Source organism: Taudactylus pleione, unplaced genomic scaffold (genome assembly GCF_031769625.1).
Source record: "Taudactylus pleione unplaced genomic scaffold, aTauple2 ptg000248l, whole genome shotgun sequence".
In the NCBI taxonomy this organism is placed as follows: domain Eukaryota; kingdom Metazoa; phylum Chordata; class Amphibia; order Anura; family Myobatrachidae; genus Taudactylus; species Taudactylus pleione.
Window position 1 is genome coordinate 2,101,487 of NW_028284650.1, and position 8,361 is coordinate 2,109,847.

The 8,361-nt window shown below is 45.0% G+C and overlaps 1 long non-coding RNA gene across 1 annotated transcript in view; it reads right to left on the reverse strand.

Annotated features, from left to right (window-relative positions):
• LOC148515546 (uncharacterized) overlaps positions 1-7,997 on the reverse strand; it is a 45,597-nt gene extending 37,600 nt beyond the window's left edge. The window contains exon 1 of the long non-coding RNA XR_015879406.1: positions 7,532-7,997. This is a non-coding gene — a long non-coding RNA (uncharacterized LOC148515546). The remainder of the gene's footprint in view (positions 1-7,531) is intronic.
• Positions 7,998-8,361: the final 364 nt, after the last annotated feature.

Genomic DNA, 8,361 nt, shown 5'->3' on the forward strand with positions numbered 1-8,361 from the left:
GCTATTTAATACTTTCACATCCACTTGTCAAATATGCCCAGGTGGTGTTACTCATCATCAATAATGATGATGATAAACAGGGGCATTGAGAGCTGAACGGGCCCGGGTACCGGGGGATGTGGCCAAATCCAGGAGACGTGGCCTTTCACTCAACTATGCAAGGCACCGCAAAGTTAGAAGGGGGGGGGGCATTTGTCATCCTCAGTAGCTGCCTCTGCTGGGTCTCTCAAACTAGTCAGAGCCTGGGTAATCAATACCCTCCCTCCCTAATTTCTAAAGACACAATGGGATAAATGTAATAATTTGCAAATTGGTTAAAAATGCGAGTTTTGCTTTGAAGTCATATTTTTTAGTCACTCGCAATGTAATAGAATGCGTGTATCGTAAAACTCACATTTTTCGGGTTTTACTATAACTCCCAAAAAATATCTTGCATCCAGATGTTTTCCTATTCTCTAGCTAGAACTCGGGCAATGTAATAGAGTGCTTCACTCGCACATATTACTGCCTCAGAAGTCACAAAAACAGTAGACCAGCTTCAGGATAGCAAGTTTATCCTAAGCAGGTCAGAGTAACACAGAAACATGCACGTATCCATGAGATACGTGCATGTTTCTGTATGTACATATAAAAACACTTTTAAACATAAAAACAAAGACGTGCACTCCCTCCCCAGAAGCTTAACCAGCACCAGGCTATATAAAACCTGTAAGCCTGTCCTGGTTCTAAAAATCCCTGGCTGCATCATTACCACCCATGGCTAGAAAAAGTCCGGAGCTGGTTATGGAAATTACAGGGGACTCCTACTCATTTTGTCCACTGTTTTTCCACAACCAGGACCAGCTCAGAAAAACCCTGTGCTGATACTTAATTTACAGGGGCCCCCTATGCATTTTGGCCCCTGTATTTTTAGAGCCAAGACAGGCTTTATATGGCCTGATGCTGGTTATGCTTCTGGGGAGCGGGTGCACGTCTTTTTTTTTTTTAAATACACAGAAAGAAGCCTTCATGAATCTCACTGATCTGTGATTGATTCTGTATAACTCGCACCTTTTAATGCTAGTCGCATTAAAAGGTGTAAGTTTGCATAGGGAAATCCTCGCACAGATTCACAGTGTAGTAGCCTCAAGCTGAAAAGTTTGCAGGCTATTACATTTGCCAGTCCCTGCACCAATTCGCACCTTCAAAAAATACGTGAAGGTATGAGTTGGACTATTACATTTGGCCCTATATGTAAAAAATACAGTGACAGAATGTGCAGCTGACACCTGGCAGCGGCAGGGGGCAGAGCAGAGGACCAGCGGCAGGACGGACCAGCGTCTCTGGCTCATTTACAGTGTCTCTGGCTCCAGCAGCTTATGGTCAGCGGTGGTGCCGTGGGTGTGCGGCCCACAGGTGTGACATACTGCCCTTCTTGGTGTCACCCCCTTGAAGGGTGACACCCGGTGCGGGCCGCACCCCCCTAGTGACGCCACTGGATGTACAGTATATAAAGTAGGGATGAGGGGTTCGAATCTCAGAGATACGAACCCATCCGAACTAAGGGGATCCAAGTCAGATCCGAGTCAGCTCCGGTTTTCCCGCCTGACTCGGATCTGAAAACGAGGCAAAAGATCATCATCCCGCTGTTGGATTCTTGTGGAATTTGGATTCTATAAAGGTCCCGCGATCGCCGCCATTTTTCATTCCAGCTGTGGAGAGTAAAGAGGGAGGGAGCTGGGAGCTGTGCTGCTGTGCATGCTACAGTTGTTGCTTTGCTTAATTTCCATAGGGGCTAGCTGTTGTCCATATAGGGGCTGGCTGTTGTCCATATAGGGACTGGCTGGCTGTTGTGACTGAGTCACTGAGGTTGTTCTGACCATCCATAGGGGCTGGCTTTCTGTTGTCCATTATATAGGGGCTGGCTGTTGTCCATTATATAGGGGCTGGCTGGCTGTTGTCCATATATAGGGGCTGGTTGTTGTCCTGTCCATAGGGGCTGGCTGGCTGTTTTCCAATCCATAGGGGCTGGCTGTTCTGCTGTGTTGTCCAGTGGGTGCTCTGTCCATAAGGGGTGCTCTTCACCAGGGCCATAGGGAGGGTGGTGCGGCCGGTGCCTCCGCACAGGGTGGAATCCTGAATGGTCACTGGCCGCTACCTGCTGGGCTCCAGAGGTCTGCAGGAAGAGACCTCCTGGAGTGCTATGCAGCAGAGCAACGCTAAAGAAATCCCCGCCCTCCATCTGACGGCTGGGTGAAAAGCTATGCGCTTACTGGAAGGAGGTGGCGGGGGGGAGCGAGAAGGGCAGCAGTGCAGCACAGAGCACACTGCCATTCTGCTACAGCACTGCTCTTCACCCCCAGTGTGAAAAAACAAACAATTTTTTTCTGTGTGCGTGTTAGCCACACTTGTCATCAGCGTAGGTGCGCAGGGGTGCTGTGCTGCTGTCTATCAAGGGGATGCTGCCTTTTTTCTGTGTGCGTGTTAGTCTGCCACACCACCAGTGAAAAAATAAAACAAAAACATTTTGTGTGCATGTGAGCCACACCAACAATGAAAAAATAAAAACTATTTTTTGGTTGTGTGCGTTAGCCACAACTGAGCTGCACTATAATTGCTTGGTGACACTGCTGTAAAACCGCAGTGAGTATGAAGGACAGTCACATACCAGTCTTGTAACTGCCGGCAGCAGTCATGACGATGCAAGACCGTCAACATCATCTATGAAGGCCAATGCACCAGGGCTTAAGTCAGGCAATGTAAAAAAAAATACTTTTACCCTAATAAAGAAAAAAAAAGCTAAAGCTAAGTTAGCTTTAGAGAAACAAAAACTGTGCCATTCACTACACGTAGTGGCAAGGAAAGGATAAGGCATTGGCCTGTATTTATGACTGATGGTTCTAATGATAATTTAAGCCCCTCTGCTTGTAGGAGAGTGACAACAAAAATGTAAATTGTTAAGATGAGTAAGACACCGGAACCAACTGTGTGCTCGGAAAAATCACAAATCCCAGAGGAGAGTCCAAGTGTGTCTGTGGTTGCCATGTGTGAGCCTGACCTTTCTAATACTGTACTTGTAGAGGATCCTCCTTCCACCATTTGTGTGCCTTTATGACGTAGAAATCGAGGATGTTTCTGTGGAACTGCACGAGGAGGATATTTATCTAGTTGGCGATAACAAGGATGATGAGGATGTTGATGATGATGAGGATGTTGATGGCAAGGATGTTTGTGTAAAAACTGTAAATCAGTCAACAGTTGTTGCCCATGGTGGGAAAAATCCCATTGTTCTAATGCCTGGGCAAAGGACCAAAAAATACACTTCTCATGTGAGGAATCATTTCCACCCAAATCCAGACAACCTTTACTAAGCCATTTGTGACTATTGCTAAGTAACAGTGAGTAGAGGTAAGGACCTTAACCATCTTGGAACCTCCTCCCTGTTACATCACTTGCAGTTCATTCATCAAATCGAAAAGGGTATTGAAACTTTGGGGACAAAAAAACAAATAACAATCAATCCAGTGTCACCAAGCTGCTCCCTTCACCTGCATCATTATCCAACATCCTCATTCATGATCGGAAGTAGACCTGCATCCAATATCATAAGGACTGACTCCTATCCGTTGTTCCTCAGAAGGATCCTTGAGTGTTATGCCTGCTGCTGCTGTTGCTATAAGTGGATCTTCATCCCAGAAGGGGACCAGGAAGAAGACTACTTTTAGTAGTTGTAGAAGTTCAACCAAACAATTGACTGTCACACAGTCCTTTGCATTGGTGAACAAGTATGACAGCAAACACCCAGCTGCACAGTGGATTACTGACGCCATAACAGCTATGCTGGTATTAGATGTGTGTCCAGTGTCCGCCATTAATGCAGTGTGATTTACCCATTTAATGGAGGTCCTGTGTCCCGGCTACAATGTGCCTTCTAGATTACACTTCTCTAGAATAGCTATTCCCAATCTGTACAAGGGCATTAAAAAAAATCTGATTAATGTCCTCCGAATTGCCATTGTGCCCACTGTCCACTTAACCACAGATACGTGGACAAGTGGGACAGGGCAAACTAAAGATTACATGACTATGACAGCTCACTGGGTAGGTGTATTGCCTCCAACAGTGCAATCAGCGGCAGCAGCAGCAGCTAACGAATGCCAGCTCATTCCGAGGCAGGCTACTCTGTGTATCTCCAGTTTCAGTAAGAGGCATACTGCTGAGAACCTCTTAGAGAAACTCAGGGAAATCATTGCAAAATGGCTTACCCCACTTAGACTGTCCTTGGGATTTGCGATTTCTGACAATGCCAGCAATATTGTGCGAGCATTACATGAGGGTGAATTCGATTACATCCCATGTTTTGCTCACACAATTAATTTGGTGGTGCAACATTTTTTTAAAAAATACAGGGGTGTGCAGGAAATGCTCTCGGTGGCCCAAAAGATTTCTGGGCATTTTCGACATTCATCAACTGTTTCGGAGATTGCAGAACCAGCAACAACTGTTCAATTTGCCCTGCCATCAGCTGAAGCAAGAGGTAGTAACTAGGTGGAATTCTACCCTCTATATGCTTCAGCGGATGGAGGAGCAGAAAAAGGCCATCCAAGGCTACATTATGGCCTATGACATAGGGAAAGGAGTGGCAATGCAGCTAAATCATGCGCAGTGGAGAATAATTTCCATGTTGTGCAAGGTTCTCAAACCCTTTGAACTTGCCACACGTGAAGTTAGTTCAGACACTGCTAGCTTGAGTCAGGACATTCCCCTAATCAGACTTTTGCAAAAGCAGCTGGAGAAATTGAAGGAGAAGCTGAAACAGAGTGATTCCACTAAGTATGTGGGACTTGAGATCAAGCCCTTCATTAGCCATCTCTTGAAATCAGATCACTATATTTTGGCAACCATACTTGATCCTAGGTTTAAGTCATACCTTGTGTCTTTCTTTCCGACGGACATAAATCTGAAAAGATGCAAAGAGCTGGTGGTGAAAAAATTGTCGGCTCAAGCGGAACGTGACTTGGCAGCATCTCCTCCTTCGGTTTCTACAGCTGCCAGGAAAAAACAAAATTTTCCCAAGAGACCCACTCAAGGTGGTGATGCAGATCAGTCAGCAAAATCGAATGACATCTGGTTGGGTCTGAAAGAACTGCCTATAATGAGTGCCAAGTCTACCGTGATTTTGTCTGATACGGTCACCATTCAGAGAATGGTGGATGACTATTTTAGGGATAGCATCCAAACAGGCATGCCAGACAGTCCGTATCACTACTGGCAGGAAAAAGAGGCAATTTGGAGTCCCTTACACAAACTGGCTTTGCTGTACTTAAGTTGCCCACCCTCCGGTGTGTACTCTGAAAGAGTTTTCAGCACAGCCGGGAACCTTGTCAGTGATCATCGTAGGAGGTTACTTCCCCAAAATGTGGAAAAGATGATGTTCATCAAAATGAATTACAAATTCCATGTTGAAGACCTTTACCAGCAATTAAGTCTAAAAAGTACAGAAGCGTCTGACTCTGTAATGGTGGATTCCACAAGGACTAATTCATATTGTGTGAAGAAGAGGAGGATGCACACACTGATGGGGATGGCGATGATGACATCTAATCTAATGTATTGTAAAGCCAGTTTGTGTATGGGATCATTTCCACCAATATCCACTGCGCATTGGCAGCTTGTTTTGTGGGGGGTCCAAACAAACCAGTAATTTCAGCCACAAGTGGCAGTCCCTGTCACTGAAGTGATTGGTTTGTTAAACTGTGATTGTCCTGTTTCATATATGCAACATAAGGGTGGACTGGAGGGCCCAAGGACAATTCCATCTTGCACCTTTTTCCTTTCCACTATGTGTTGGTTAGGGCATTGCTGCCTGACATTTTCAATGTTATGGTTTTTGAATGTCCAGAAATTGTAATGGCCACAGACAGCATCTCCTGCATGTCCCTTTCATTTTTTTTAAAGAAAATTCTGAACCAATTGCTGCTTGTTGTGTCAACCCGACGACACAAGTCACACAACAGTGACATTCAGCCAAGAGTTCTCAGCCCTTAAGACTGCTACACAGCCCAAAGGCCGCATCCTGCTTCATGGCCCAAAGGCTACCTGTCGTCACTCCTCACCAGCCCTCAAGCCTGTAATGGCTGCAACTTGCCAAGAGTTCCAGGCTTCAAGGCTGTTGCAGGACTAGTCATAGCTCTATATTCCACTACTACTCAGCCCGGAGGCTGCATCAGCAATTAACTATCAACTATCAATTCTTCAGCCAGGGGCTGCACCAATTATCAATTCTTCAGCCAGGGGCTGCACCAATTATCAATTCTTCAGCCAGGGGCTGCACCAATTATCAATTCTTCAGCCAGGGGCTGCACCAATTATCAATTCTTCAGCCAGGGGCTGCACCAATTATCAATTCTTCAGCCAGGGGCTGCACCAATTATCAATTCTTCAGCCAGGGGCTGCACCAATTATCAATTCTTCAGCCAGGGGCTGCACCAATTATCAATTCTTCAGCCAGGGACTGCACCAATTATCAACTCTTCTTACTTCAGCCAGTGGCTGCACCAATTATCAATTCTTTAGCCAGGGGGTGCACCAATTATCAACTCTTCTTACTTCAGCCAGTGGCTGCACCAATTACCAATTCTTCAGCCAGTGGCTGCACCTATTATCAATTCTTCAGCCAGGGGCTGCACCAATTATCAATTCTTCAGCCAGGGGCTGCACCAATTATCAATTCTTCAGCCAGGGGCTGCACCAATTATCAATTCTTCAGCCAGGGGCTGCACCAATTATCAATTCTTCAGCCAGGGGCTGCACCAATTATCAATTCTTCAGCCAGGGGCTGCACCAATTATCAATTCTTCAGCCAGGGGCTGCACCAATTATCAATTCTTCAGCCAGGGGCTGCACCAATTATCAATTCTTCAGCCAGGGACTGCACCAATTATCAAGTATCAACTCTTCTTACTTCAGCCAGTGGCTGCACCAATTATCAATTCTTCAGCCAGTGGCTGCACCAATTATCAATTCTTCAGCCAGGGGGTGCACCAATTATCAATTCTTCAGCCAGAGGGTGCACCAATTATCAAGTATCAACTCTTCTTACTTCAGCCAGTGGCTGCGCCAACTATCAATTCTTACTTCAGCCAGTGATTGTATCAATTATCAACTATGAATTCTTCAATTGGAAGTCAATTGGAAGCAAGCAAGGGCAGTGTGTGTTCATAGACGGGGTAAAGGTGTCTCACCACTAGCAGCTCTCTCTGGAAGTATCCCCACTTCCTATGACAGTATAAAAGTAATTAGATAAAGCGCTCTGTGGTATTGAAATACGTATAATCAATAATAACAATAATAAAGTATGTTGGATTAATGTCCAAGATCTGATTAAATGTTAATGCCCGTATACAGAATCACAGATAAGGATGTAAAAATGTTCTTGACATCGGGTTGGCAAAAACTGTTGGCAGGGTGTTGTAGATACACAATAACTAACAATAAAATATTACAGGTATGCAAAAACTGTAGGCAGGATGTTGTGTGGATATGAACAGACCTTGTCCAGGAATGGTATACGAGTGGCTACCTCCTTCACTGCTCTCACCACCTCAGGAAAGGAACGCAGCATCAGAGTGACAGGTACACTAGAATGCAGTGTCTTAGGTGAGGAATATTTGCTTATCTGGCCATGATGTCTGCTGGTCCTGCACGTTCCTGCATCCACAATCACTGTGTGTAGGTGTGAGCGGGGGGCCTCTAATGAATACTGATGACTGTGTATTCAGGTCTAATACAAAACACTGTTTATTGAACAGTAAAAAGTGACAGAAAGTACCCTTCAAACAGGGATTGAGAATTAAAAGTACATGGGTAAATATATCATGTCCCAATGCGATTCATCTCTCTTTGAGACTTTTTCAAGGGCAAATGTTGGTTGCAGTGCTCCTTACATCTTAAATACTGTGCCTCCTCATTAATCAGTCCCCGAATGTCACAGCACCGCACTTCCGGTTTTTACTTCCGGGTATCGCGTGGATGTCAGACATTGTGGCTCCTAGTGTTTGTTCTCCGCCCACAGACAACATTACCTAATGTGCAGGAAATTAGATCTGTGCCTGAGTCTTAATACTGGCAATGAGTATTAGTCATGTCTCCGTCTCCCCTCTGTCTTCACTAGTTACAGCGGCCATCTTTTGTGAGGTTTTATGATATCTATGTGGTCCTACTGCTGCCAGTTTATTGTTTACACCAGCGGCCATACTAAAATAATAGGTATATCAAAGGAATATATCTACAGTGATGCACTACTAACTGCAATTAATTCTAGTATATAACTGAGACTAATAATAATTATATTGTCAAACATAGTGACAAATTGTTTATATT